Raw genomic sequence first — 24,955 nt, forward strand, 5'->3', positions numbered from 1 at the left:
TTTCTGCTGCCTACGGGGTCTGGTGTGCCTGTGGTCAGCACCCATAATAGAAGTTTGGAGGTGCCTGGTTTTTACGCATCTGTTAGAAATTAAAACTCTGTGGTTGCTAATCAGAAAATGTAGACAGGTCATTGAAACTCTCAGGAACTGGTAGTAGGATTCAGTTGTCAGTAGACTTGATGTCCATTCAGTGCATTCGATGCATTCAGTGCACTTGATTCTTGCAAACCATTATCAGATCCTTCCATATCCATTGGCAAATGTAAGGAAACACAACTGGCTGCCAAGATCACACTGGATGTGCAAAGATTCATACCATGTTTGCATTGCTTACTGTGCCTCTGGAAGCATTCTAAACAAGAGGTTGGTTCTAGTGATAAATTTCCACTTGTACCAGAGCTCTTGCACAAGCAGAAATGTAAGAAAACGATCACTTTCACTAAGTCAAATGTATTATTTTTGCTTGCTCAAGAACAAAATGTGCTTGCACAAGTCTATTTGTTTCTCTTGTGTGTCATTGGATCCAAGCCAAGAAAAACGGAAAGCCGCCATGCCTTTAGGAATTAATTCAACCTGCAGTCAGCCTAAAGTCTGAGGAATCTTGGGCCATGTAGGTCACTGGCTCCTGTTTTTTCTAATCCTCCTGTTCTTAATTGTAGCTGCTTGTGTTACCATTAACTTACATGTTTCCCAATCCTGCCTGCTAGATAAAAGGTAACACTGTTCTAAAATCCAGGCTATGTGGCTTTACTATGTAAAAGGACATTCATTCAAAAGGAAGAGAATAATGATCTCATTAGAAGAGAGTTTAGCTGTGCAGGGCTTCTTCTATGTAGTGAAGATTAAATAGCCAGCAACAAACAATAGTCATTTACACAAAGGACTCACATCAAAGTTATTATCTCTTTTTCTGCCCTTTAAGAACATCTTCAGAAATTGATCCTCTTCACTACAGCAGATTGCAAACAAAGAAATATCAGGAATGTTAACATTTGGGGAGAATTTTAAGCTTGAAAGATTAATTTTATCTTCATCCTCCAACACATTCCTCAGGCTGATATTTTTAAACTAATTATTCATGACATCATTTGTATAACATTTACAATATCTAAAGTGTTTAGCATCATCTCTTTTGTCCTTGAAGCCTGTAAGGTAGATCTCTAATAATCCTATTTTAATCTGTTGGAGAATACACAAGGCAGTATTGTAGTCTCTCAACATGATTTTTTTTTTGCAGCACTAAATCTGTACCACATATTGGAGATTTATTCTGAGTGTCCATGTTTCCTGTTTACATAGGGAGATCTAATCCATATTCGAGGAAAACTTTAATACAGCTACTGATACAGTACCTAGCTGCTGTACCTTGACTTTCAATTACATTAAATCCCATTATAATCACTTTCTTTATAACAAATCCTCTTTTACACCTGAAATGCTCAGTTCTCATGGGAGCACTGCTATAGGCTCCCCAATCAAAAACAGTGCAATTCTAATGGAAATACATTAACTACACACAGTACTTTGAAACTGTAGCGGGCATGAAAAGTTCAACATGTTCTTTGCACTGAAAATCAATGATATGCAGAAAAGAGAAGAAGACTCTAGACTATTTATGTTACTATCGTAACACAGAGGAACTACTTCTCTCCCTGTTACCTTACAAGATCATCTTGCATGGATAATCATCCCTGTCCAAAGACAGGTCAAGTACAGGTTATCTAAGTACTGTTATTTCAGAGTTGAATGTTTTCTGTGAAAACTAAAGAAAGAATGGGATAAGACAAATCACAGTATGAATATTATCTCCATATTATTTAGAATTTTGTTGCATCATGTGTCTGGAAAGATGGCATAATCGTATAGCAAAATGCAAGTATACCTGATCAAGTCCTGTGAAATGTTTTCCAGATGGTATAGGAAACAGATCATGGGGATTCTAGAAAAACTTACTTTGCAATACATATAACGCATTCCAAGTATTCAATGTGTTTGACACACATTTCAGGGCTGGCTCACACATTCAGGTTTATCACTCGGTTGCAGCTTCAAGAGGTGATTTGTATGTGTGAATAAGCCAGATCAAACTCCATAAACAGAAATTTGATGTAAGTTGATGCCACAGCAAATGTAATGCAATGATTTTCAACTGATTCACTTTGCATATCCAGTTACAAGCCAGTTTACACATTCAATTATACATCATTCAGTGCAGAATGAATTATCCCTTCGTAGTCCTTAAACTACTCTCTATGCAGATTGAGAAGAATTACACTTGAAAACACAGTACCTTCCATAAGGCACATAGTGGTTATTTCAAATAAAGGTTCCCCAGTTTGGCCACTTGGGCTATCAGCTTTCTAAACTTGTATGACTGCAATTATGGTAAGAAGACCAAATATTACAAGACCAAAAAAGGTAAATTCTAAACTTTGCTATTCTCACTTCTCAATTCTGTGAGATTTCAAGAGAGGAAACCGAATGGCAAGGCACATATCTTGTAGACATTCATGTATTAATCATCTTGTAAAAATGCACCTATGAGAATATAAAATGGTCTCTCTTGTTCTCTCTTGCTCTCTCTCTCTGTCTCTCTCTGTGTGTGTCTGTGTGTGTGAGAGAGAGAGATAGAAAGAAAAGCACGATGCTCTAGTGTTTGATCCTTGGCTAACATGGATGCAGGGAAAGAAATGAATGCAGCTTCACAGTGGGCAGCAGCTATGAGTACTGTAAAAAGCTATGAAGTCCAGGAGAAAACTATACAGTATGAACAAAGTATATCTGTATACATTTTCATGGCAGTTTAGAAATGGGATAATGTAAAATCAGTAGCATAGTAGTAGTACTAGGAATATTGTGTGTGTGTGTTTTATGTGCTGTCAAGTCACCTTCAACTTATGGCTACCCTATGAATGAAAGATCTCCAAAATGTTCTATCATTAATAGACTTGCAAGAATATCATAAATGTGGGTTATTCATAGAGACAGAATAAGTATGTTCCTTTTGACTGAGAAAACCTGGATATGATACAATGAAACAGGTGACAAGAACAGTAAGAGAAGGAGTGCTTAAGGGTCTGATTTATGGTTGTAACAACTCAAATAGTGAGGCAATACCTAGGATTGTAGTTGCAGCAGCTTTTTTCCCCTGAGTGTAGATTTTTCAGGTTTTCCCCCCTGGCATAGTGGTTTTAAGCTTGTTCTGGTAACGTGAAAAGTGGAAGACTGATTTTGCCTCCCTATCCAGTGCTCCTGTCCATTGATGACTACATGACAGCCAGAGAATTGATCCAACAGGTGAAGTCTGCTTCACTTTACAGTTAAGGGAAAGTTGCAATTGTTTGATTTCCGCATGCCATGTATATGCTAAACTCACTGCCCTGCCAGGAGAAGATGATACCCTTAAAAAGACTGTGATGCTCTTGAAATAGATCTAATGATAGGGTGTCAGTGCTGAGGCATTATGGGAACTACACTTCACTATGAGCATAATGGGACCTGGATTTGTAATGGGTCCTTTTAAAAACAGTTTGATATGAGCACTCAGCAGATACCCTTTAAATTAATCTATTTTTAGAGGCTCCATTTCAGACTGGAGAACAGTGAACAGGTCCAGCCAACTGTCTCCCCACCACCAACTTTTCTTCCAGTGGAATTTCCAAAGTATAAGACACTTTCCCTAAGATAGAGATGGTTTCCTGACAGATTAATTTTTCAATTTTTTCTCATTTTTGCATGACAATAATGGCTACAGGAAACACCAAAAGGTTCTTTCAAATAGATATTCTGGAAACTGATCTTGTTCTGCTGGACATCTTTGTGACGAAGCAGTACTGTTTCTCAAAATGTAAGAATTCTAAGACACCAACAAGTTTAAAATTCTGTATTTATGCATTTGGGAAAGGAAGGTCAGAAATAAGGAGAAATGGATGTCTGTGTTACCTCATATCCTTCTTCAAGCAAAACAGTGCTACACATTTTCAGTTTCATTTCTGACATTCTTCTCTGTTTAATTCCCACAGATAATGATCTTGGAGTAAAAATAAAAAGGGCAAAGGAAGAGTCAATGTCCTGTAAAGAACAAAGTGTTCCCTTCACATAAAGTAAATAATTTGGAGACTATAAATAGTCATTCATTTTAAAGGGTCATCGGAGAAAGCTCAACCTGTTCAGAATAAAGCTGTTACGGAATGGCCCCACTGACCCACAAGCCCCATTCCATTTTGGCCCTCTGAGGCACCTTGGCACTCAGCAGTCATCCCAGCACTCCATCCAGCACTGTGCTGCTGCTCTCCCACGTCTGCTTGAGTCTTGAGGGGAGGGGGTGCTTTTCTGCTTCTCTCTGGCATTTCTGCTGCCACCAGCTAGTCTTATTAGGGTATTACCTGCTAAGAGGGCCAGCATTCTTAGCACTCTGATTATGACACCATTTAAAGGCCTGAGTCTCCTGCTACCCAGCTTACTGCACCTGCAGTATGTCAAGCACCAGCACTTTATTGTAACATAGGGATTCATTGTAAAGTGAGTTGCATACTGATTAGGAGGATGACTTAGAGTGTATTTTTACAAATGTGTATTTTGGACATATGACTTGTACCCATAAAATAGACATACTTTTGTAGTAATTATTTTATTGAAGGTTAAGTGGCATTGATTTAGACATTTTAGTAAGCTTTCACGATTGTTGTTTTTCCTGGAGTCATCACAGACAGGTCCTGCTTCATTGAAAAAAGGCTATATTTTGAATATATGTGCTGCTTTTAAGCCTGGACAGCAAATGGCATTAATTAGTTAGCAGCATTCATCATGTTGGTGCATGTGCCGGCATGAGCAAGGTATTTTTTACTCATTTAGGGCTAACATTAAGGTGCTCAGTTGTAGAGTTAGGCAGGCAAACTGGCAGATGGAGGATGAGGAGAGCGGACAGGGACAGCTACAGGAAAACAATATGTGAATGCACCAAACATTTACTATACAATATTGAATACTTTTGTCCGGGGTCAGCAGCCCAGTCCCCGGACTTGCTGGGAGGCAGAGGTGGGGGGCAGCTGGGAGACAGCAGTTCAACCACTCTGACTGGCAAACAGAGCCAGAACATGCCTGTGCCAGGGGGAAGGGGCGAGGCCCCAAGGCCTCAGAAGGCAAGAGGAGACAAAGGGAGCCCAGCTAGTCCCACCCCCCTGGGGGAAGAAAGGGGGCTAAGCAGAGCAGAGGAAGGGGGCAAGGACAGCAGGTTTGGGGACCCAGCAGTCACCCACACAGAGCCCTTACCTGAAAAGAAGGAGCAGCAGCCCCAACAGCCCAGAGCCACGCCCCAGCTAGAGGATAGTAGCCTGGCCCAGGAGATGCCAAGAGCCAAGCCCCTCCAGGTGGAGCTGCTGGAGGCACTCTGCTGGAGGAGCTGGGCAGCCAGCCAAGGGGCCACAGCTGGGCCTGCCTTCAGCAATCAGCTCAGCCAGGGAGGCCTGGCAGCCAGCCAGGGGGCTGCAGCTGGACCTGCCTTCGGCAATCAGCAGAGGCAGGGAGGCTTGGCAGCCAGAGAACAAGGCACAGCTGGTTCTGGTCAGTGGAGCCAGATCAGCTACCCCAGCTGCAACTACTTGGGGCAGTCCAAGACCAGGCTGGAAGGAGGGCGGAGCAGAGAAAGGAAGCCCTATAAAGGATGGCTGGGAAGAGCTCTGGGGTGGTGGGGTTGAGTAGGAGTGGACCAGGAAGAGAGTGGATGGAGGAGGAGAGGCCAGAGGGGGTGAGTGGCACAGGTTGAGCAGGCCAGCGAGTGGATTGAGAGGGAGTCTGGGTGATGTATACCACCCCTCCTTTCACAGAGCAGGGTCCTGCAGCATCCCTGGCACCCCTCTGATGTCAGGAGCAGACTGCCTGGTGCCCCACCCAGCGGTGGCTGTGGCAAGCCCTGACAACTTTACCATATTAAAAAAGCCCTTCTGTACAGGGGCCTTGACTATGGATCATTGTTTGGTTTTACACCATCTAGCAAGCAAATATTTGGCACCCCCTGGCGGTAAACTCTATGTGGCCTTCATGGATTTGAAGACTGCATTTGATTCTATTAATTGTTGTAGATTGTGGTGCAAATTGTCAGAATCTACAATAGATAAAAGACTTTTATATTTAATTATGAACTTATATACTGACACTTCTGCCCAAATTAGGTACAACTGGCAGGGTCAATTAACTCCAAGTTTTCAAACTGATAAAGGTGTGAAATAAGGTTGTTTGCTGGCTCCATCCTTATTTAATCTATTCATTAATGATATGATTCCCTTTGTGAAATCACATACCAGACACCCCCCTTATCTAGCAAATACTCCAATCTTGATTCTTTTATATGCAGATGATGCTCTCCTTGTCTCCAAAACAGAATTAGGTTTAAAATCACTAATTAATGCATTTATCACATATTGTAATAATGAGGAACTTAAAGTTAATTATGCTAAATCAAAAGTCCTGTGATTTTCCAGGTCCTTCCATAATGGCTCCAAATTGATAAGAGTATTGGGAGGGGCTTTGGAGAGAGCCCCCTCCTTTAGTTATCTTGGTATCACTTTTAATTACAATCTATCATAGAAACCACATATTCAGGCTGCTCTGAAGGCCGCAAACATTTCATCAATGGCAATTAAAAAATTCTTTTACTCCGATGAGGGTGATGAGGGGAAGAATGGCAGTTGTGGAGAGCAAGCATATGGAGAAGCAGCTGAGGTTTTGCGGCTTGCCAGAGGTAGAAGGAAAGACGGCCCAAGAACAGATTACCGAGGTGTTAGCTGAATACCTGGGAAAGGAGAAGGAGGAAACTGTGGCTATCCTAGATGTGGTGTATCGAATAAATTCAAGATTTGCGACCCAGAGGAAATTACCAAGAGACGTGATTGTACAATTTACGACTAGAAATATAAGAGAAATGATTGTGAGTAAACAATTTCAAGAACCATTGGAGGTTGATGGCAAGACAGTTATTATTATGAAGGAGTTACCCAGATCGGTGTTGCTAGATCGGAAAAAATACAAAGCCTTAGTCCAGATTCTGAAGGACATGAAAATAAGGTACAGATGGGAATTACCGGAAGGAATGTCCTTTGAATTTGGAGGAGTGAAAAAGCGCATCAGATCTGAACTAGAAATGGAAAAGTTTTTGAGGGACAATGAAAAGGACTTACCAACAACAAGGTTATGAATATGGAGTGTAAAGTTTTATCTTGGAATGTAAATGGACTTAATTCACCGAATAAGAGAAAAAGTATTTTCCACTGGCTATTAAAACAAAAATGTGATATTGTGTGTTTGCAAGAGACTCATATTAGAAAGCAGGATGTAAAATATCTTAAATTGAACAAATTGGGCAATGACTTCGTAGCAGCCTCAAAAAAGAAAAAAAGGGGAGTGGTATTGTATATAAAAGAGGAGCTACAACCAAAATTAGTGATGAGAGATGTGGAAGCCAGGTTTTTAGCAGTGGAATGTACATGGAATTTAAAGAGAGTGTTTGTGATTGGAATTTATGCACCTAACGGAGCAAAAGAAAGCTTCTTTGAGGATTTGAGGAAGCAATTAGATGAACTTTCTTACGACCAGATAATTCTTGCAGGAGACTTCAATGAAGTTACAAATTTGGAACAGGACAAAAAATCAGCAACTGTACAAAAGAAAAGAGGATTACTACCAAAGACTTTTTTTGTATTAATGCAACAGGAAACTTTGGAAGATGTATGGAGAAGACAGAATTCCAAAGGCAGACAATATACGTTTTACTCTGCGAGACACTCTACGTTATCACGAATTGATATGATCTGGGCCTCAAAAGACTTAGCGCTTTGGACTAAGGATGTAGAAATAATGCCCATGGTAGGCTCAGATCATAATCCAATTATGTGGAAGTTTGGAAAAAGAACTAAAAGGAAAGGATGGAGAATAAATGAGGACTTGTTACAAGAGGGAGAAAACATGGAGATGTTGAGAAGGGAAACTAAGTTCTTCATACAATACAACATGAATAGAGAAGTACCAACCAATAAGGTACGGGATACCTATAAGGTAGTAATTAGAGGTATACTAATGGACTTAAATGGAAGAGCCAGGAAAAAAAGAGAGGAGAAGAGACAGGAGACTATGGAGAAAATAAAAGCCAAAGAAATACAACTAAAGAAAAGACCAGGGAAAAAGAAAATATACCAGGATATTAAAATCCTTCAAGAGCAGTTGACGGCAATGAATAATAAAGAACTGGAATGGAATCTTAAGAGAATGAACCAAACGTTGTTTGAAGGTGCAAATAAACCTGGGAAATATTTGGCGTGGCAATTGAAGAAGAGAAAGGAGAAGAAGACAATAAATAAAATATGTGAGGATAATAAAGTATATCTGGAACAGACGGCTATTAGTAGAGCCTTTTACAAATTTTATGCTAAACTGTACAACAAAAAAGAAGTGAATAAAGACTCAATAGCGACGTATTTGGGGAAAATGAAGCTCCCAGTAATTTCGGAAGGATGGAGAGACAAACTGAATAGTGAAGTAACGGAGGAAGAGATAAGGAAGGCAATACAGTCAACAAATCTGGGAAAGGCGCCAGGACCTGATGGACTTACAGCCAAATTTTACAAGGTAATGGTCAATGAACTGGTGCCATTCCTAAAAGAAGTGATCAATGGTGTTTTGAGGGATCAAAGGATTCCAGATACTTGGAGTGAAGCTAACATATCATTGATTCCCAAAGAAGGACAAGATTTGACTAATGTTAAAAATTACAGACCTATTTCGTTACTCAATAATGACTATAAAATTTTTGCGAAGATATTGGCGGAAAGAGTAAAGGGATGGCTATCCAAAGTTATTGAGGAGGAACAAGCTGGTTTTTTACCAAACAGACAAATCAAAGACAATTTAAGGACAGTTATAAATGCTATTGAATACTATGATAAGTGTTGTGACAAGGAGGTTGGTTTCTTCTTTGTGGACGCTGAAAAAGCATTTGATAATTTGAACTGGGATTTTATGTTTGCCACTATGGAACAGCTACAAATGGGGGAAAGATTCATAAGAGCAGTGAAAGAAATCTACAGAGACCAGAGTGCAGCAATTGTGGTGAATGACAAGGTGACTAAGAAACTGACTTGCCCGTTGTCTCCACTGTTGTTTATTTTGGTCTTGGAAATATTGATGATACAGATTCAAGAAGATAATGCAATCCGTGGAATAAAAATAAAAGACTTTTCCTACAAGGTCAGAGCATTTGCGGATGATATAATGTTAATTGTGGAAGATCCAATTGAGAATATGCCAAAGGTAATAGAGAAAATTAAGGAATTTGGAGATCTGGCAGGATTCTATGTAAACAAAAAGAAGTCAAAGATATTATGTAAAATTGATTGTAATGGATATTATAGTGATTTCTAATCCAATAATTTTTTTTAAAAAACAAATTCTTTTACTCCAAAGGAGCAAAACATATACCAGCAGCCATTAGGATTTTTAATGCTAAGGTTATCCCACAGATACTTTATGGGTGTGGAGTGTGGATTGAAGGTGTATCTGACAACCTTGACACTCCTCTACACACATTTTTGAGGGAGATAGCGGCAGTCCCGAGATGCGTAGCAGGTACTGCACTTAGGGTGGAATTCGCCCAACACTCAATTGAGAAGAGAGCATGGATTACAGCCTTTAAGTTGTTCTTGAACAAGGAAATTTACAAGGACAATTCATGGAAAGTAGGTTTTGCACATTTGATCTCGCAGGATACCTATAAGAGTAGCCAAACTAATTTAATTAACCAGAAACTAAAAATTCTGGATATTGATTAAAAAAGTGCAAACATTGAGTGTCTGAAGGTGTTAGATCAAGAGTTCTTCTGATAGTTGCTTCAGGAAGCTTTGGGGGCTTTACAGTTTAAAGGGTCCCCTCCACCTGCCATGGCTGCAGAGGAGGTGGCGCAGGTGGTGGAGGTGCTGGTTGTGGCCTTCCCCACCACTCCTCTGGCTGCTGTTGTGGTGGAGGAGGTGGCGCAGGTGGCGGAGTCACTGGCTCTAGGCTTCCCCGCTGCTCTGCAGGCTGCTGCTACAGCAGAGGCGGTGGCATGGGTGCCAGAGGTGCTAGCTGCGACCTTCCCTGCCACCCCTCTGGTTGCTGCTGCAGAGCCAGCACTGGAAGTGCAGGAGGTGGCTTTCCCTGCTGCTCCACAGGCTGTTGCTGTGGTGGTGGAGGCAGCGTGGGTGGCAAAGGCACCGGCTCTGGCCTTCCTCACTGCCCTGCTGGTCTTTTTTCTGGCTCCATGGCCAGGTAAGTGGGGTGGGGGTGGGACGGTGGGACTGGAGGAATAAGTGGGGGGGCGAGGGGGGCAGGGAGACAGCTTTCCCCTTCAGTATGCTCCGAATATTTATGGAGCATGCCGATTTAAATACCCGAAGCTGAAGCAGCTTGCTGCTTCGGCTTTCAGGGTATTACAAATCATTTTCCTGCTTCAGGTAAACCTGAAGTGGGAAAACTGAACTTTTTCCCCATGCACACCCCTAAGTCTTAACAAATATACCCTTCTGTTTGTCTCTGCTACCATTTCCGAACTATATTTAGCCTCTTATGGCTTTGGTGAATACTCCATTTTAAATGTCGTTTGTTCAACAAATTATAACATATTTTTAGATGGTAGTATCAGGATGAGTACGAAAATAACAAGCGTTTGTCCATGAAAATAACACCTAGCTCTATGTCCCATGGAAATCAAATCTAAGACTGAAAATCTAAGATGGAAAATAAATTCTTCTTGTTGAACTTAACCTTTTATGACCTAGAATTGAAAACTCCGAAGCAATGTCAGCTAACGTCATGAGTTTTGTAACTAGACTGCTCATTAATGGAATTCCATTGACAAGATGCTCTAAGAATACAACTTCAAATATTCTTACATGGAAGCAATCCTTACAGGATTCATGCCATGCACCGAAAAGGCTACTCCTGACCACTCCATAAGGGATTAGGCCATAGAAAAACTAAGCAGACCATGGAAACAGAGGTGTATGAAAGCCGGGTGTTACTTGCTCACTGAAGAGCAGATTCAGATCAAGCCAAAAGCCAAGGCAGGGTGCCCAATTGGCAGAGCCGAGCCTGTGTTGGATTGGCCCCTGAATGAAAACCCCACAGCAAAGAGCCCCAAGTGGGGCTAGGAAGAGGCAAAATGCCAACCTACAGTTGCCGTAGGTCCTACCAACTGCTGCATCCACTCAGACCTGATGGCCATTCAAAGAGTGTGTGTGCATAAGGCAAGACTGCTCTTGGAGGTTCCTTCGCCAAACAGACGTGTTGGGGATAAAGCTCCTGCCACATGAGAGGATGGCACTTGAGCTACCGACCACATAGGCCCACATACCTTACCAATAGGTAGGAAGCCTTGGGATGTAAAGCCCTGGAATGTATAGCCTAAACATGTTAATAATGTCATAAAATTAACAGTCAATTTATATACTACCCTCCAGGACACTCACTGCCCACTGAGAGAGTTTAAAAAGCATAACTGGGCAGAACACGCCAGGGGGCGAGGGGACCTGGCCTGACCGGCAAGGCCACATGGCCAGACTTACCCTAGCTAAGACCCATGGGCCCACCTTCAGTGACCACGGGCTCGCCACTACAGATACCAACCCAGTTTACCCCAACAAACTTGGTACCTGACAGCACATTTGCACCGTATGGTCTGGGATCCACTTCCCATGCAAAACATAGCAAATGCCCCCATTATCTCCTTAACTGGTGGTTGCACCTCCACTGTTACCAGCACAAGCTCCAACTACAAACCTTCGGCCATATCCACGTCATCTTCCCTGTCACCTCACAAGAGGCTGTATGCCAGGCTCGTTGCTGCTGGAGGCGCTGGACAATCCACCTCTGTCAGATTGACCTGACTTCATTGATCACATCCACTGCAACCATCCCAGGATTGGCTTACGGCGGACTAGCCCATCTCAGCCGCTGCCCGTCACTTACAGTAATCTTGTCAATTAGGTCCACTGTCACCTCAACATGACTGGATTACAGCAGCCTAGGCCACATCCACTACCAGCCATCAATTGTGCGAATCTGGTAGAAAGATCAGATCGCATCTTAGACTTCTGTGCCCTGTGTGACAGCTTTGCAGGTTTCAGCAGATGCAACAACACAGCATGCCATTAGGTGGCATGACTGGTGTGACAAAACAACTCTTTAGGCCTACAAAGGCTGCAAAATTGAGCAGGGGAAGGGGGGCAGGGGTTTAACTAGCCATGGCCCTGGGACTGTAGATCGTTGCTAAGCCAATAGCAATAATATGTGAAACAATCCACCCTTCAGATGACTGCAAGCCCCAGACAGGCCTTCGCTGCTGTTGCTGTAAGTACTCTCTCCAAATAAAGTCAAAAATGGGATGGGGGAGGCCTAGATAGGCTGGAGGCCAGCAGGGGATGGGCCTAACCCTGCTTCAGCCTTCCTGGCTGATACTGATAGCCCAGTATTTCCTTCATCCCTTTGGCCTCTTCATCATCCTCAAAGGATGAGTCTGCAGGTAGCTGCACAAGCCCCACCAAAATGACTGCTACTGCCAGTAAGCAGGAGGCAAATCAGGCCACACAAATGCCACACTCAAAATGGCCTCTCTTGGAGCTGTGCATATTGTAGATGCCTTCACAACATGGCTGCACTGCCGGGAGGCTAAGAAGGTCACTGGGTGCCATTCTCAAAATGGCTGCACCCAACTGAATAAACTGCCAAGCACTCCTGCAAAATGCCCCTGCTGCCTGAAGGCCTTAGGCCATGCTATTGCTTCCGGAAATACTCTCTCCCAAGTAAGTGTAAACAGTGGGGGAGGGAAAAGCCTAGATGAGGGGGGAAGGGGGGCTACCAGCATCAACCCTGCTAGGCCAGTAGCAATAAAGTATGAATTAATCCATCCCTCAGATGGCTGCAATGTACCCCTGTGGCCTACAGCAAAGCCTATTGCTGCTGCTGCTGGAAGTACTCTCTCCCAACAAAGTAAAACAGTGTTGGGGGGAGAGGAGCCTAGGTAGGCCAGAGGCCTGTAAGGGCTGGGTATAACCCTGCTTTAACCCTCCTGACTGATAGACAACAGGCCCCAAATGTATATATGAAAAAGTCTCCGCCAAACCAGGGAGCCTGTTGCTGAGCCCTGGCTCTCCTCTTGAAGTTTGAAGGTAGCAAGAAGGGGAATATCACAGCTTCTCCAAGGCAGCTACTGCTGCCTAGCCCTGAGGGCCTTCAGTAAAACCAGCCTCAGAGGAGCTCGCCTGAGAGAGCTTGAGATGTGCTCTTCTCAGGCCGAGCATGCAGAACAACTGCCGGCTGGGAGGGCGGAGCCGCCTTCTGAAGGCTCTGTCTCCACCCCCCAGCCATATCCCCATATGTCTGGGAGATGCCTCTGCTGCCTGTTCCGCGGTGGCAAAGTACGGTCCCCGGCTCAAGCCGCTGTCTGGCAGCTGGTGGTACCGCAATCTCTAGAATAACTGAAAGTGTAATTTCTTTACAGGATTTGAAATACCAGTTTGAGTATAAATAAGCCAATTTATGCCCCTTTTCTCTTTATGAATGTAAATGAGCATAATTTTTCACTAGAAAATTCTTGTTTAATTTTAAAGAAATACATAAGGAAGCTTGAGCACATATTGTCTGCTCCTTTTGTAAGCTGAAATGAAAAATAAATATAGCAATAAAGTAATCAAAAATGAAATTCACTTCACCATAAATAAGACTAAGGGTCCAATAATAACAATAATTAAGGACCAATAATAAGACTAAGGACCAATAATAACAACCACATGTATAATTTCACAGTGCAAAAAATAATTTGAATGTTCTTTTTAACTAGAAAAATTGATAGCAGGAATGGCTAGTTGGCACTGGCAGTCATAAGAACATAAGAGCAACCATGATGGGTCTAGCATGACTATCTCCCATGATTACCAACCATATGCTCTGGGAAGCCCACAGCAAGGGGACAGAGGCAGGGCCTTCCCTTGATGTCCCCCAGCAACTGTTATTCACAGGTTTGCTACCTCTCAACATGCAAGTTGTTTAACCATCATGACTAGTAGCTACTGATGGAACTATCCTTTGGGTATAGCTTTCAGTTGACATAGCCTAAGCAAAATTTCGATAGGGTTTTGCCCATAGTAAAACCTTTCAAGATTTACCTAACTACACTTAAGATAATGGAGACATTACTACATTAAACATATAAACTTTGCTTTAACATTTTGGTAAGAGTTTTTAAAAACACCTCTGGTTGGTTGTGTTGGGAATGACAGGCACAGCATTTTTAAAAAGTTTCCTATAATGGAATGTATCAAATATAATCTTGGATTTAAAAATAAAAAGTTTATAAATCCCTTCCTCCAGCAGCATGCTGATGTCACTTCCTGGTGCACTGAGAATGATGTTAACATGTTGCTGGCAACATAATGACATTGCTGGTGAACCCCCCCCCCCCACAGTAATGCCCCTGCTGGCTGCCGGGGGGGGGGTGCTATTATCAGATAAATATTTATCTGATAAATATTTATTTATGGTGTTTTACTGTTAGTAATTTGCAATGATTCAGAAACGGTCTATGAGGAAATGTCCAAGAACCTTCCTGAAATGTGGTCACTTAAAAATATTATGTATATTTTATATATAAAAATATTATATATATAAGATCTTTAGAAATGAAGCAAAAATAGACTACAATCTATATTTTATATAATCTGGCTTTTGAAAGAAAGTCTTCTGTCTGCATAATTGTGTGTGTGTAACTGATTGGAATTTTATGGCAAGGACAATATCCTCAAGGGAAGAGAAATAGATTACTGAGCCAACATTTTATGATTACTGTTTTTTTTTGGTGTTAATACTATTAGAAAATACATGACTTCAACCAATGTGGGTACTTTGAGGGTCAACAAACAGAATAAATAAACACATAATAGGCACAGTCTAAAACCACTAGATTTTTCTATGTCAACATCTAGGAACTACAGTTTTAAGATCTTTATCATGCAGTATTTATTCACATGAAAATTCCAGTTCCTGTCAGGGAAACTTCAAATATGTGACTTACTAGGACAAATTTGTAGTACTTTTTTTTGGCTGTAATGGGAGCTGGAGGATCAATGTGCAGATTGGGGAAACCTTTTCTTTCCTTTTTGTTTCTTTTCTTCATTGTTTAGCCACAATACCTAAACAAAAACTCCATCTTCAGAGGCAATGCCAAGGACAAGAAATTAACCAGGTCAAGCCATCACCTTCCTGCCCTACTGGTGAATTTCCAGAGACATTTGAAACAAAATGCTGGATTTGGTGGTTCTTTAGTCTGATCCAACAAGGATTTCTTAAAATGTCATGTGAAAATGAAGTTCAATACAATTTATATTGAAAATACATCCCCTCTTAAAAACTGAATTCTGGCCTCTAGAGAAAGGAAGTGCTTCCCAGGACTGGGCCTTGGAATGCTTCCACAGGTGAAAACCTCTGTCTTTGTTGTGTCTTCATGTTGTGTTTGGCTCACAGATACCATAATTGAGACAGCATTTCACAAGGTCAAAAAGAGGGTAATAGGAAAAACAGGAGGACGAGGTGGCAACTTTTAAAATTGGCAGGTTCTAGATTGTTGAAGTCAAATGGTTTTAAACCAGCAGCTAAAATTTTGCCAATAAGATGCATAGAAGCATTAGCATAATTTGTTGTTAGTAGTCTATCCCAGAATGGAGCTGAATTCTGCATCTGTTTCAGAATATTCTACAAGGGCAGTCCATTGATTTATATTTCTTGGGTAATGCATCCTGCCTCTTCACGTGGTATTCATGTGTCTCACCACAAGGAGATGTGCAGGACTTCCCTTTGTAAAAGTACCACAATTCCTGTTCTGATGCCACCAATAAACTGATGTGTGGCTTATCAACATAGGAGTTTCACTTATTTCTTATCTGGTACTATAGGGCTCAAAGCATTAGCACTGTTGGTCACAAGCTGGATCTCTATGAGGCTGCTAGTTACAGGAAGGAATTATAGGCAATTCATGCTAGGATACCATCACAACAGCCCAAAATATTTCTAGTTTTTGGAATCAGATAACATCAGAGAGTTACATCCTGACATATATTTATTTTTGCATATTAGATGTATTATACTATTTTTATTTCATCATCTTATATACTAATAGCTAAGTGGCCATGATCTGAAGATACTTAAATCCAGAGATTGGAGCCACTAATGGACAAGACAGATCTTACTACACACCTGAAAAATGCCCTAGGTTTGCAGAAAAATCTGAAATCTAAAAATAAAAATAGGCGGTTTAAAAAAAAACCCAAAATGATAAAGGGAGCACCAGTAGCTTTAACTAGATGCCGTTAGAGGCTGTTGCTAAGCAACCATAACAGTTTAGTTAGTATTCCAGGCTTGGTTCCTTTCATTATAAGGCAGGAGTGGGGAAGGGTCCTTTCCAAAGCTGTTTTGGCCTCATTTGAGCTAGGCCCAGAAGCACACACCTCATGACTCGATACCGCATGAATTTCATAGCTCACCCAGGCTTGGCTGCTTGCTACTATTCAACAACAGCTTCCCCCAAAGCCAGTGTAGTGTAGTGGTTAGAGTTTCAGAGTAGGATCCAGGAGACCTAGTTTGAATCACCACTCTGCTGTGGAAACTCACTGGATGACTCTGATCCAGTCACACAATCTCAGCCTAACCTACCTATCAGGGTTGTTTTGAGGATAATATAGAGGCAAGGAGAATGATGTAGGCTACATTGGGTCCCCATTGTGCAGAAATTCAGTATATAAATGATGTAAATTAAAAAATATAGGTGAAAATGGGGAGGTAGATAAAAGGTAGGCTGGTTAGTGGGTTTGGAAGTGAGAAAGATGTAGGAAAAGATGAGCATATAGAGGTTGCCAGGAGGAGGGAAAGAGAAAATATTTATTTACTTATTAAATTTAAAGTCCACTCTTCCTGCAAACAGGCTTAGAGCACATGGGGGATACAGTGTGGGGAAGGGTGTACAGAGAAAAGTAAAGTACTCCAGCAAGTCCTTGCATATTTCCCACTATGCAACTGGCCCCAGCTCAGCCAGAACCATGCTACTGGGCCATAGGAGAGAGCCTGCATGGGGGAAGAGGGAAATGGGGGGCATGCAAAGGCTGGTGGGAAAGAAAGAAGGAAGCAGGAAAAGGAGTAAGAGGCTATGGGTGCAGGCAAAGAAAAGAAGACATTGGTTGGGAGGGAGGAAGTGAGTCCTTGTGGGTCTCCTCTTGTTTTATCTAATTCTGAACTAGGTCTTGGAGGCAGACCTCCAATACAATAGGATGAAGGAGAGATGGGTGATTTTTCTACAAACCTATGGAAAGCCTAAGGCATTCAGACACTGGGCCTGCCTCATGTATCACTATTATGCCGCTTTATTCACATTAGTATACATGTCTTCATAATCCAGCTGTGCAAATCCCAGCCATGCACTATTGTCGTGCTTTCTCCGAGAACATAGCTTTTCCGTTTTTTCTTCTTTTTGGTATGCATGAGAACACTTAGAAATGCTTCTCCATAGAATGCCCATTCAGCCACTCCTCCTTTCTCAGTTGGTGCTTACGGAGAACAGTTGCTCCCACCCACAAACAGGAATTCTGCAAGACTCTATGGAGTCCTGTCAAAAGTTTTTCCCCAACCTTTTTTTAAAAAAACACACACATATGTTGCTATTGCAATCTCTCGTTTAAAAGGAACCGATTGCATTTCCTGTCTAAATAAATTTAGGTCCTGGAACAGAGGCAATGAAAAAGAAAGGAGAGAGCTGGCAGCTAGAAGTGAAACACATACCCCTCCCTCCTTTTAACAACATCTCTGGTGATTTTAATGGAGACCAAGGGAGGGATAAGCGTAAAGCTAGGAATTTGTAGTACAAAAAAATGGATGCTTAATTCATGGCTTGGTTTTACTTAGTTTGAGTGGGGCAGGGGAGAACTGCCCACTTAAGACTTTTCCCCCTCCAGCCTGCCACTGTTTCGAAATAGTCTTTACTACAAAGAAAAGTGGGTGATCCTTCCTCCCACCTTCCTCCACTGAATTGCAAGCAAACAAGCAGGGGGGAGGGAAGCAGCTCAGGACTGGCTGCCTTTCTACAGCTCTACCACTGTGGATGGCCCTGCCACTGCTCGGCAACAGGGAGTTGTGGGGCAAGCCTGGCTTCCCAGGACACTGAGGGCAGAGGAAGTGAGACAAGAAACAGAGCTGCCAAGCTAACCAGTAGCAGGAGCGCAGAGGGAAGGGGAGCCCATGACAAGCAATTTATATAAAATTGGCAGGGATCAGAAATGGTGCAATACAAGCATGAAAATAAGGCAGTGAGGAAACGGGTGAAGATAGCAGCAGCTGGTGGCTTTTTCAGAGTGACATATAGCTGGGTGTCATCAGCAAGCATACTAATGGCAACCTGCTCCAAAACAACCTCATTAAGGGGGCCTTACATAGCTATTAAGCAGCATGGGAGATAAGATAGAAGCTTGTGGTGCCCCCATGTCAGCATCCAAGCATTTAGTATCTCCCACTGCAACCTTTTGTGACTAGTCTGATGGTAAACATCTACATCTTGAGAACAAGCCTGATAACTGCCTCTTTCAGGAGGCTTTTGAAAAAAACTTGCCATTAGGGAGGTATTCACAATCCTCTGAATCAAAGTACCCAACTAATACCTGCAAAACTTTACACACTATGAAGGACAGGGGCATCGATTACAAGTACTAGACTTCATGCTCAGAATTGCTGAAACATCCAAGCCCTGTTTTCTTTCCATCAAAGGTGTGTGCGTGTGTGTGTGTGTGTGTGTTGGAGACTGAGAAAAGGAAATTATGGAAGTGAGGGAAGGAAGCAGGGCAAGGGAGAAGGAGAAGCAGAAGGAGGGAGAACAGAAAAAAGGTAGGTAAGTGGGTGGGAGACAATGAAAAAGGAAAGGCTTCTGGGGGAGGTAAGGAGGAAAAGCTGAAGGCTGAGTGTTAAGTTGTCCTGAAGGGCAGTATATAACTTGAATGTTATTATTCTTATTATTATTCTGCAAGTCCTATTTGTTGTCCTCTAATTGTATATTTCAGTTTTATTACATTGTTTAATGTATGTATTATAATGGCCTTTATTGCTAGGGTTGCCAGGTCCAGGTTGGGAAATACCTGGAGATTTTGGGGGTGGAGCCTGGATATGGCTAGGTTTAGGGAGGGGAGGGGCCTCAGTGGGGTATAATTTTCTCCAGTTGCTTGGAGATCAGTTGGAATTCTGGGAGATCTCCAGCTACCACCTGGAGGCTGGCAATCCTATTTATTTCACTGTTATATAACTCAGCCTTGAGTCTCAACAAGAAAGATGGACAGTAAATGAAGTAAGTAAATAAATAAAGTTTTCAGGTCTTCAGACAGCCTGTTGCTGAACTAAGTCTCCATTTTATCTGTTCATCTGCTCAACCATCTAGTCCAGGACGTCATTATTTCAGAGTGAAAGCTCTGGCTTGATAATTGTAATGTTTGCTAAGCAACCTCATAACTTTCCCAGGATATATTTCTTTCTCTAAGGAGGCTCAAAAGGGGGAGAAAGGTGGGGAGGACAAGAGGTGGGTTGGCCTGCCTCATTTAATCTGCCCTTAATATCTCTGGATCGGAAGTGATGGCCTCATTCGATCTGATTTTGGCTGTTCTGATACAATTGACTGATTTTTCCTTTATAATAATATCAACCTATATCCCTCCCACTCAAAATCAATATGTACTGATCTCCTATTGGTCCTTCTTTTTGGAAACCTATGATAATTTAACCTATCACTTCCCTAATTACCCAGTCCTTATTGCTGAGAATCTCAGTGTTAGAATTGGTCAAGATGACGAATGTCTAGTTTAAAAAATGGCTAGGCTGTAAACCAGAAGAAATTATTTCCTCTTATTTGTATAATAGATGTTCTAAAGATAAGACAGTTAACGCTGCAAGTCTCAGATTGTTTGATTTTGCTATGCAAAGAGGGTTAGTCACCTTAAACAGGCAAAGAGAAATTGATGGGAAAGGTGACTTTCCTTTTTTGATCCTAAGGGGGCCAGTCTGATCAATTACTTTATCATTGCAGCAGATTATTTCAATCTAGCCAACATGGAAGACTATACAGGGGAGATCATCTTCCAATCTCACTCAGCCTCTATACCCCATAGGTAGTCACCTGTGCTATGAACATTTGTTCCACCCAAATGATAAGCAGGCATTTACATGTTGCATTTGATGGACTTATGCTACTGAGGAGGCAGCAATCAAGCTGCTTGACTCTGAACAATTTGGGGAAAGGGAGGAAAAACTCTTGAGTAATACATTGGGAGTTCTAAGCGAACTGCTGAATCTTAAGGGCCAATATAGGAAAACACTAAACAGGAAAAAAAGAGAGGAAACACATAGGACATGGGGCTTCCTGATTTCTGCAATAAATAACAATGATTCCAGCCTTTTTTGGTCATTGACCCGCAGAAATTTGGATAGAGGAGCATCCTCTCTGTTCTGTATCTCTGCTCCTGAATGAGTGCTACTCTTTAAGGAAATATTCTCCTCTGAAAATTCTACACCATGTGACTTGACCCTGTTGACCTCTCCTCCTGGCCCACTATCACCAAGATGGAAGTTATCTCTATGATTAAGCATTTACACTCAGGGAAAGCTCCAGGTCTGAACTTGTTCAAGGCTAACCCTGCACAATGGGCTACGATTTTAGCACCAGTTTTCTCTGCGATCAACCTTTTGGGGAAGATTCCTCCAATTTGGAAACACTCTATCATTGTCTGAATCTTCAAGAAAGGTCCCAAGTCAGATCCAGCAAATTACTGCCCTATTAGTTTTCTTTAATCAGTGGCAAAGCTGTATATCTCATATTTATACTTCAAATTAGAGGAATGGATAACCTCAAATAATATCCATGAGTGGGAACAAATTGGCTTCAGGAAGGGCTTTGCACCTCAAGATCACTGTTTGATTTAGCCAATTTAGTTGAAAAATACACCTCCCCACCTCATGTTTATAGACCGTAAGAGAGCTTTTGACGCCATACCTAGGAACAGACTGTGGGGAAAATTGAGGCACACTTCAATTGATAAAAGATTGCTCTGGCTAATAATGTTTGCTGCATAAATATTTTTGTGTGTTTCAGCTAATTAATGTATGTAACACAAGCTTCTAAAGCAAGAAGGAAGGGGTTGGGTGGGTGAGCAAAGTGGGCTGTGATTGGATGGTAGCAGTACTCTAGGGGACGGAGTGAACTGTAAGTTTTAGAGAGTTTTTCTGAGGGAAAGAGTTTAGTGTGTTGTTCAAAAGTTGGAGAGAAGGAGAAAGAATGAAGTACTGTAATCTGAGGGAAGTCTATGTGTTCTTTTCTTTGTGGATATTATTTTTTATTTGTGGATAATATTTTTATTAGTTTAGAAATGTTTGAAAATCCGTACCTATCTTGAAACCAGTATACTTATGAACTACTCTGAAACCAGTATGCATATGTACTTATAAACCCTATTTTTAAGTAAAATGACTGTTTTATCTTGAATAAAAGATCCCCTTTTACTTCACAACCATCTTCACACACTGATCAATCAGTTATTCTACCAAATATAACAAAGCCTTACTGTACTAAAAGTCAAACAGAGAGATCTAAGATGAGAGCCTTTAGTAGAAGGGAAACATTAAGGGATGCAACAAGACCATTTCAGAGCCTTATAGTGAGGTGACAGTATAAGTGTTATGTACCAGCAATCTCATAAATGGAGAAAACCCTTACAATAATTTTTAACAGTGACCATTTGTTTCTTGGTTGTTGTGGAACAATACATTTGTTTCTTGGTTTCTGCATCAGAGTGAGCAGCTGAAGTGCATGATATGGGGAAGATTATGTCAAACCTTCTCTTGCTCTTTCCACTTCACACATGTCAAAATAGCACAGGGGAGCGTATCGCCCTGTGTTTACTGCTCCATGTACACGGAATACTCCAGAGGGAGCAGCAAAACAGAAACATCCACTCTCTATTTTGGAAAACGGCTTGGGGGGGATGGAGGAGCCCTTCCTCTCCCCCACCATGGTGGTGTTCTGAGGCCATTTGGAATATCCTTTATTCTTTAACAGCCTTTCCTCACAGCTGCTCTGTAGCTATGGGAATTCAAGTTGCGTCTGGGGAACCAGGACCCAGCTCTTTAAAAACCTGCATATTTAGTTTGACCATAAGGCTTTCCTGCATAAGTGGCTTCATATGCTACAGAGTCATGAGCACATTGTTGGAAGAGGAGGATTTAACACTGTATTTTTCCTTAGGTTTCAGAGGGGGACAAACCAAAGAGTCAGAAAGATAGAGAGGTCAGGGCACTCTGTTTACTGCTCTGTCCTTTGATATGTAGATTGCTATTCTCAGGATTTCCTCCTCCTGACTTCATCCCTCTTACTACTTCTCTTCCTGGCATTGTTCCAGGCAACACCTCTCTTCTTCTCCTCCCTCCATCTTGGCAGCATGGATGCAGGCTTTGTCCTGCCATCCATGTCCATCCTTAGACTAGATAAGTAGTTAGGATCTGTCTCTCCTCCTTCTTGTAATGATGCAGGATGGCAGCAACATCATTGCATAGGAAATGATAGGTATTTCTTCAAAAAATAATTGCTGTCCCCCTCCCCCCCAAGGCTGTGTGATTCTGTGTTTGAATCAAATATTCCATCTCCAAATAGTTTTCCTGCCTTTCCTGTTAAGAAACACTGGGGCCAAGCATGATTGTCAAGAACACAAGCTTCTCATTCCCAAAACACCTGTTTTTAGTGGATTAAACTTTTTAACATGAGAATTTGGGAGATATGTTGGGGGAAACTATAATTCTTGTGAGGCAGTGAGAATGCTCATACCAGAATTCATCAACATCTGGATGGTTTGCTTGCCTTTGGCATTAGCAAACAGAGTCGGGCAGCCAACAGGGACACAGGGAAACCTCTCATCTGTGAGTCACTGTAAAAACACTAAACATTTTTTTTAATGTGGTGGTATAAACCCTTCTTGTGCAGGCTGATTTGGGGGGCTTTGGGTTAAGTTGGGGCAAAGTGTAAACATTTCAATGAATTTCATGAAATGTTATTCTGCTTTAAACTCCTTTTTTGTTTGGTTTTTTATTCATCTTTAGTTTTCAGGTAAATTAAATAAATGGCAAAGTTGATTGCTTATATCACTAGGCACAACTTTGCACACTGTGAGCACTGACATCATGTTTTTTTAAAAATCCAAACCAAGAGGAACTTTAATTTGCCACAGCCTGTAGGATTAAAATATATAGGGATGATGAAATTGTCTGAATTTATTAATATTTAAACTGCTTACTAATCCCCCCTCCCTTCTGGGATCCAAACAATCACACTTTGCTGGCACAGCAAACAAGAAAATATTTTAAAAAAAAGCAAAACACGATTGTATTGCAGAGAAGACTAGCCTGTTACTCACAAAATGTCAGCTTAGCATAGGGAGAAAAACACTGATGCTAAAAGGTTTATCAGCAGCAGCATATACCAACAAGAAAAGCTGTTAAGAGAAATGAGTAGTTCAAGCTGAGTTTTCAGGCTATATGTTTCCCTTTGGAAGAATAGTATGTTTTCAAATGACAGCTTCCTGCTTATAAATTGGGGTCAAGTTATCAACCTTCATAAACTAATAGCACTATGATTCAAAAACACTCAGTGCCTGGAATATCATGCATATTTTAAGCCTGAATTGCATCATAATATTAGCCCCACGTCATCTAATACAGTACATGTGGTACCCATAAATCACTCAATGTGACACAAAGAACATTAACTCTTCTCTCTGAGTGGGATTCAGTCATACCATGGATACTGCCTTAAAATTGGTGAGAAGTCAGATCCAATAACTGTCCCAATTATCTCTTGGCACAATGTTTTCCACCTGCAAGGAGTGATTATGTGTCAGTTGAGATGATAAAGTCCTTAAAGTGATGTTGATGCCTCTTAGAAAAAAAAATGAGAGGCATGTTTAGGGAACTGTGTCTGCTTCACATAGTTTCTGTTCCTTATTTTGGTATTAAATTAAACATACAATGAAAACAGAGAATACTCTGAGGGAGAAAAGGTTAATGTAAAGATGCAGTACAAGGAGACTGGTGCTCAGGAGATATAGGTTCAGTTATTGCTCTCTATTAGTTGATATAGTGATAAGAGAATAGCATGTATAGCAGTTATAACTACCTTGGCATTATAGAAGTTGCTAATGCTAATAGGATGACGTCCGTCCATTCAAGGAGCTTTAATATCAGCACAAGACAGAATACTGTGACACTGCTGGCATATCACTGGTGACAATTAAATACACTCATTTGTGACAATCCAAACTCCTTGTGGCTATTGTTTTTTAATGAGGATTTTTTTACTACCATTGTGGCTATTATGGTAATGAAGTATGTCAACTGTCCTGGCAAGTACTAAGAATTTTATAGCCAAAACAGTAACTCAGCTGGCCAAATATTTTCTGTTTGGCAATAAACAATTTATTGGCAATAAACAATAAGATTTAATTGACATATATTTGAACGAATATGAAACAGACACAGTTCTCTCACCTTTCATGGCAAGTTGGCTACAGATCTATGACCATATTTGTTGTGCCATGACTACCACTGATGTCTGAGGAAGGTTCTATTTGAGTGATTCATATTGGTCAAGTAGCCATTTTACAATAAGGTTTCCCTAAAGATATTTGGCTTATATATATATATATATAAATAATAAATATAAATACATATAAAGACAAGTGTCCTGACTGACTCATCAACACCCAGCCGAAACCCCTGGACTTAGAACCATGAAATTTTGGGAGAACATTCCTTTCATGATGTAAACACCCACTAAGAAGGGATTTTAAGAAACTAGCCCCCTAAGTGGGTAAGA

Source organism: Eublepharis macularius, chromosome 1 (genome assembly GCF_028583425.1).
Source record: "Eublepharis macularius isolate TG4126 chromosome 1, MPM_Emac_v1.0, whole genome shotgun sequence".
Lineage (NCBI taxonomy): Eukaryota > Metazoa > Chordata > Lepidosauria > Squamata > Eublepharidae > Eublepharis > Eublepharis macularius.